We start from the raw sequence: 8,169 nt of genomic DNA on the forward strand, positions 1-8,169 counted from the left end.
CGTTTTTGTTTTGCGAATGTTTCGTTTTAAAGTCGTGAATACAAATACTGTATTTTTTATTTTGTATGAAGTAAAATTATTTCAAAAACTTTTATTTTACAATTTCTTTTAAAAACTTGCGTTTTACCTGTATCATTTTCTCTGTGTACGATCGATACGATGAGTACGATCATCAATACAAAATAACTAATTTAACATATTTGTAATTTTACAGAGATAATTCCAACGATGGTAACAAATGTATACGTATTTTATTTTTATAATAAACCAAAAGAATATTAAAAAAATCACTTTTCCAGAAAATGGTCAAATAAGGTCCTGAGCATTCATGATGACGATACAAACATAGTTATATATGTATGTAAGTAAATACGTAAATGAACATTTTTCATGTAGTATGTATTTGGTAATTTCTAAAGCGAAGGTTTGGTCAACGTACACGTGTCAGGAAGTCAAGTGGTTTCATGTGTACATATTTGTGGTAACGTGCGTATGCCGACTTTACCAAAATGTGATTGCCTAATGTTAAATTCGTGCCTTTTGTCCTTTTTGCCCCACACCCCCTAAAGTAACCGTAACTGATTAGTATTATTTTTCCTTGACTTCCGACCGTCTCGGCTATATGGATGCTTAACAATGCACACGACCCCAAATTTCCATTCTCGGCTTTGTGCGTCCATATGTATGTATTTATGTGAGCTCAATTGCTCAACAACGTCGACGGCTTTTATGATGTTGGATTAATTCATTGTTCGCACTTAACTTGCGTAAAAAATCATTTTTCGTTCTATTATTAACATTTACTAGCAACACTACAACAACACACTTTTGTCACAAGAGGCAGTGTTTATTTTATTTCTTCATATTAGGCCCATACATACATACATTGGCAGTAGTTTATGTTACATACATATATGTACATACAATGTACAACATAAAATCCATACATATGTATGTAGGTACCCAGCCAGCCAACAAAAAATCGGAAAACCGATCCAAAAAAAGGACAAAAAGTGGATGAAGTCCGTTTACCGATTCCATTTTCGGATACTTTGACGATCCGTTTTCGCACTAAAGTGTGCGGCAGAAACGTATGTACAGGAAAGTACCGAAAATGGTGGTGAAATGGATACGTCTGATTGAATTTTTCGTTCAATACGCTTTCCTTCTGCACTTCACAGATCCTTTTTCATGGTTCAAAAAATAAAATAAAATTAGGAAGCGCCTGACGGAATTCGAACCCGGCACCTTGTGGAAGCTAACAAATAGCGTCACACTCCTCTGCACGCTCAGCCACTGCCGACTACGCATGCATACTTTCAAATGTTTAGCCTGAAATATTCCGGATACGAAAATGAATGATAACTGTAGTCGTTTTCTATTGGTTTCCGGATACGGAAAATTGTACTAGATTGCACTGTCGACAAAATTTACGTTTCTTTGCACGCTGGGTATGTATATCATTTACATGTGCCTCTTCTCATAGCTTTAAAGAAAACCAAATACCCAGCAAAAATCGTTGGACCATTTAGTCTATTTGTGATATATCGGAGTACTTACAAAAGTGTTCCTCTGTCATGCTGTAGCGGATCAACTCATGTCTCTGCACTAGCTAATTGCTACCCGAATACTGCTCGTATTTTAACGAAATGTGATTGAAATTGAGCATTTGAAAGCACATTTGCATGGTTGGCTTTAGAGCCGAACGTGTAGTGATGCTCGCTCTTAATTGTTAGCTCCCAGCATGTTCGGGTTCAAATACCGAAAGAGGCAACATGTAAGTTTTTATTTTTTTTTGGTTTTTATTAATTGCGAAAAAGAATCTGCGAAGTGAAAAACATAAGCGTGCACAAATGAAAAAATATATGAACAATGCTGGAGTAGCTTCGTGCTACCCTGATGTAATGCAGAGATGGAGTATATGGTCCTGCGTCCTAGGGCATCGCGATGTTAATTGGACCATAATTGTTATATGTATGAATTGTGGTTGATTTTGGAGTACTCCTTGGCCCTTAGGGAGTACGCTTTACTCGCAATTTTTGCAGGGATATATCTAGCTGTATGAACGTTCATATACATATGTATGTATGTAACCATGTAGGGACCGAGTTGCAGAAAAGCAGCAAAGGAAACTTGGAAAGCGATGAGGATTTTATGTTGCAAAAGGAAAGCAATGTGTTTGGAAAATTAAATCCACATAAATACTGAACAGTTAGTTATTTGTTATTATATTTACCCTTATTTATACCAATTATTTCCGACGCAATGTCTGAAACCTGGTTTGGTAAAGGTATTTTCACACTTTCTTTGGTTTCATAATTTTGTTTTTGAACACAAAGTTGAATACGAAAGTTAATGCGAAGACAAATACGAATACGAAAACAAATACGAAGAGCAACGGAAGACGACGTCGAAGATCAACGCAACGATAACGCGAACACGAATATGAAGAAGAATACGAGAACGAATACAAAAAAATTCAAGGACGAGTAAGAAGACGATTACGAATAAGGAGATGAAAAGGAAGATAAATACGAAGCGTATGTGAACACAAACACAAATACGAATTCGAAAGCGAAAACGAACACCAATAATAATACAAATAATATTTTGGCGCTTATACTTTTCCTTAGTGCTTGGCCGGGTTTTTCCTCCTATTTGGGTTGCGAGTCTTGATGTTATTACACAAATGGCGGAACCCACAGTTTTACATCACCTGCGCACTGAAAATTTTATGAGCAGATTTTTCAAGACAGAAATACACTCGGAGTTTTGCTATTTCCTGCCGAGGGACAACTGATGTTCGAAACATCGGCCGACGAACACAAATACCAATACGAAAACTTATACCAAGATGCGTTCGAATACGAGAACCAGTGCGAAGACAAACACGAATACAAAGAGGACGGATACAGCTGCTAAAACGAATACGGAGGTGAATGCAAAGGCTAATACGAAGACGACTATGTATATGAAAGCATTGACTAAATTGAAGAAGAAAAAATCTTCGCGACCCTTAAACAAACGAAATAGAAATAGTGCGGTGGATTAAAATCCAGCCGCTCCACTGGTTCGGCGGCAGGTACTGAAGAATATGAAATGACAAACTGTACGAGCTTTTTAACAACAAGGATGCATCCAGTGAAAAGACGTAGGGCATCCACGTGCACAATGGAATGACCAATTGCTGAAGGACCTTTCTGCACTCGTGATGAACGAACGACTGCTGTAAATTCGCAAAGTATAGAGGCAATTGCGGAAGTTTCTTGGCCTGGACCCAAACGAAAAAACGCTGGCAGTGTCAAGAAGACGACGTACAACACTTGTATTCAAAGTTTTGAAAAAATACTTGAAGAAAATAAATTTGGAAAGTTTTTTCTTCTACTGTAAAATTAGAGAAACTGGAAATTAGAGAAAATTAGAGAACTGGATTTGCAATCTAAGCTAGTTACATGAATTTCTTCAATACCAATTGGGCATTTGTTCATGACTGCTTTAAATTCTACGCGCAACTTGATTCTGTTCACTCTTTCATACTTATACATATAAATATATACATATGGACGGCTTTTTTGCAATACCCTCTATCTCCATATCTATCTATGGAGTACACATAGAGTAGCATTGGCAACGCATGCTCTGAAACTTTATGAATGCTGGCATGAAAAAACTCGTAACTGCTACAGTTTTGGTTTTTCCTTAAATTTTTACAGTGTACTTCATAAAGATTAACCGCCGAGGTTTGATTGCTTAAACAAATAGTTTATTAACTGCAAAAAACTGAAAAAAAGGTAATTCTTGGTGAGTTCGAACTTTCGGAAATTTGTTTCGATATTTTCGATTATCATGACGAAATAAAAAAAATATGTCTTCTTTGCTTCGTCAAAGAAAGTAAAAAAAAAATATTTCACACCAATATAGTGAGGCGTAAATACTGTATGGAATGACCCTTATATTTGGTAGCAGTGCTGTCATTTGCTAATTGTCGAGTGATTTGGGAGTAAAAGTGAAGTGATTATCGTAGTGACTATTTTGAAACACATTATGGCCGTGGGGTTACGAGATTAAATTTTTTTATTAGCTGACTGGTTAATCGATTATCTTTTATATTAAAGTACTTCAACAAACAAGCAAATGCTTCGATTCCAAATATCTATTAGGCGCAAAAGTTGCGTTACAATTTAATAGTAATTGGGTTCCTACGTTCGCCGCCGCCGCTGATAATTTCTAATTTCTAAGATTGACGCCGCCGCCGCCGCCGCAGTATCTATCGGCGTAAACCTCAAGTACGCGCCAATCTGTTATTAATATTAAATGTTAAGGACAAATTTTTTCTTTCATTTGGTACCCAATTTTTTGATTAATTAATATCTTGGAAATTTCAAAAGGCTTTAAAAATCCTAAAGTACTAAATAAGTACATAAGTACGTACATACATATATCCATGCTGCTTTCTGACACAAATACCCAATTCGTGTTAACTTTATTTTAATTGAACCTTGTCCTCTACTAAGTTATTATAATAAAGCCTTTCAAAATTATCATAGAATTTGATATTTCGTAATGGTGGAAGGGCTAAACGCGCCAGTGCATGACTTAATTACTTGTTGTATTTTATTTTAATGAACCGTAACTAAGTAAGTTGATGCAATTAACACATAAAATCATTTTATTAAAAATCAATACTCTGCAGGAACAGCTTAAAATGTGGGCAAACTTCTGCTGCCACTTTGGTAACTCCAAATATGAATGTACATGCATAGATACATACATACAAACTGCGTCTTTTCTTTTAGTTTAACTTCGATTATCGCTAACTTCAAGTTTTCAAAGCCGTCTTTCTCGTCGAAGTGCGACCGAAGTGGTCTTAAATACAACTGCATCAAATACTCGCATCCAAACCGGATACTAGGGCTAATATGGCATCGGCAATTTTTCCTCCAAGATTATTCTTAAGCTTAATTGGCAGCGAAAATCACGAAAAGGTGACAAAGTCGATTTAGTGCAAATAAAACACGCTCCAAATTCCATCACCAAAGCCCATGTAATGCGACGTGTACACGGTCCAACTTTCCGAGTGGAAAAGTAAACTGGATGAATGCTCAGTACAGACATTTCAAAGCGATGTTAAACTCACTCTATTAGATCCCGTTCAAATTAGAGGCGCTTAACACGCGTTTTAATACTAACACCTCCACGAATTTACTTGCGTTAGCATGTGAACACCTTGAGTAAAATGCAATGAAATACGCGCGTTCCCAAACGTTCGTTTAGCTCCCGTCATGTGAACAGGGTCTTATTCTTCGTACTGAGAAGACTACCAGAAAATAATAAAGGCACGGAAGTCTAGCTCTGTTATTGAAGAAAAAAAAAACAAAGAAGAAACATAGCACCACATAGAGGTGATTACAAAAAAATCTTAAGCAGGGATAATACAAATTGGACATTTGTACAGATTCGTGCATTTTGACACTTATAGAGTGTGTGTGTGACAGTTATAGAGTGTGGAAATAAAAATTTCCACCACTCCATGGTAGGTCAAACTAGATCTATGATCTGAAAAAACTAAATTTAACTTACATATTTAGTTCATACGGAATGCCTTCATTGCCAAAAGTATCGCTATGAGTAGGTATCGATACTTAAGATTCTACTTCCAAGTAAAAGTGTCGATACCTGCATGGTTTAGTTTCATCCTAAATTCAAGCACATGATGCGTGAGAGCTCCTCGTGTATACAGACATAAAAATGAATGAGAATTTTCTTACCAAAAATGATCTCATAAGATGAGAATCAAAGTGCGTGTAAACACCCATGAGAATTCTCACACGACCAAGGCGGCACTCTCATGACAGTTACTCTAATCGTTTACGAACACCTTAAGCGAAGTTAGGTCACTATTCCAGAATATTTAAAACAAAATCTACAAAATCATTTTAGAAGACCGGTTACTGAGAGTGATCTCGCGCACTAGAGTATAGAGTATTTGGCAATGTTTTGCAGAAGTTCGATTTATTCCTCACGCGCTCATTTTCGAAATCTGAAAAAATATTACCCGGTAGTACAATATTGCCTTTCATGCCTCCCAATAAATTAATATGTATAAGAGTTAGTCAGGTAAGTCAAGGCTACAATGGCCTCGGCTTATTGGCCGATAGCACTGTACATCTTGAGAGCACAACTCTCTAGCATCGTGCATTCGGATAAACACTATAAAACATAGATATCGTCGATGTTTTTGCAAAACCGCCTATCTTAAGGCACTCAGATTTTACAGGAGAGCGAAAAAACGGCTTTTCTTTGAAAGCACTGCCTTTAGAAGCGGTATTTTGTCTAGCTATTATTTTATAAATCTGTTAATCACGATTTTATTATTTGTATGCATAAATCTCGATGCCTGGAGTTCAGGGTTACCAAATCTCATTTTTGCCACAATGGCAATTTAGGCGGTTGTGCAACTGGTCGATGGGCGATTTTGCAAAAACATCGCCGATATATGCATGCGCGCAGTCTTTAATTTTGCTCGCGCCCATGACCATGTACCCATGGGTTTCGTTAGTGCTGCATTTTAATTGTTTGCACTATAAATCACTACCGATTCTAGTTTTTTTTTTCAAGCTTTGTTTTGCAAAATCAACAACGAAATAAACGCTCTTTACTTGCTTTCTCTACATAGAAAAACATCATTATCTTTTAAATTTGTGGCTTATGTAAATAGGCGCTGTTCCTCTTTGACTTCGCTATCGATAGTCTACACACTTTCTAGTTAACTAAAACTACCGATGGAACCACCATTGAAACACTTGTTCCTGAATTAATATTGTTTGGTGCTTTGTTCGTAAAGTAAATTCGTATGCCTAGTGTACAATTTTCTATGCTGCAAAATAATTTACGCAAGATTCCCAACCCTGGATTCGGAAATGAATCCGCCCCAGACGTAGGTGACTGTGGTACCCTTATCTAGTTCGAAGAACTTTGAGCATACCTCTTCCTCTAATTGATTGGCAGTGTAACCCCATAACCCCCAGTTGTTTATATTCGGTGCCAACTGGTCTTTCCTTGCAGAGACCAACATCGCGATCCCTGATGCATACTTTCAGAGCGTTTTTGTCCCCGTATGGGCAAGCCAACGGAGCCGCTGTATTTTAGTACGCCGCACTATGTGTATATCGTTATAAAGCGATAACGTTACTTCTCCATTGCGTAGTCAGTCCAAAGTATAAGTTATTGGCATGAGTGGTTCCATATCGAATTTCGAAGCTTACGTTATTATCGGTCTTTGTATTTAGTTTTTCTGCATTTACTCCATCTCATTTCGAGAAGGCAGACCAGCTTTTTTTATCGACTATTTTATGTCATCATATGGCAACAATTGTGCGCGCTTGTAAAACAATTACCTGTCATCTTGTCATACACCAGATTAAAGAAACCCCAAGAAACGGAGTCGTCCTGTCTGAAATCTAATTTGGTTTCAAAGTTTTGGATAGGTCCTTTCTAATTCTGTCAGAGACGGTGGTATTGCTCAACATCATCTTACACAGCCGTTTTTGTTTCACAGGGAGACCAAATAGACAACTCTCTGTCTTTCTGTCGAATTCAACAAATGAATGGGCTTAGAAGACTGATCTCGCGGCAGTTGGCGCATGTGGCGGGGTCACCTTGTGGATTGGGCGGAGCACACTTAAATTTTGCGCACAACATATTTCTGGGGATTTGCCTTCTCACAATTAGTTCAATGCTGCTGCTTTAATCGGAAGTAACCACACGGACGCATCCCAAGAACAAGTCTGCGTAACCAAAGAACGCTTTCCGGATTGCTAGTGTGAGTATAACCTCTCGGCAACTTTAACCATTCTTCAACTGGCTTCATATTCAAGGACGAATTTACAGTTTTCATAGGCGGTAAAACTCAGTAGAGCATTATATCGACTTCTACGCCTGTATGAATTTTAACACCAAATAGTGATTTCAAACAAAAATGTTGTTTTGGAGAAAAACCGGCTTCTGCGTTTCGCCATCTTCATTTTTTACCCGCACGTCCCGCACGAGTACCTATTTCGTGGCTAATGGAAGTTTTAAACGCAAATCACTTACATAGCTTGTATGTAGTAGGTACAAGGGTTTTCCGCAACTAGCTGAACTATGTACATACATATATGCAGATAGGTA

This window comes from Rhagoletis pomonella, unplaced genomic scaffold (assembly GCF_013731165.1).
Source record: "Rhagoletis pomonella isolate Grant_MI unplaced genomic scaffold, Rhpom_1.0 Rhpom_scaffold_00002, whole genome shotgun sequence".
NCBI classification, from domain to species: domain Eukaryota; kingdom Metazoa; phylum Arthropoda; class Insecta; order Diptera; family Tephritidae; genus Rhagoletis; species Rhagoletis pomonella.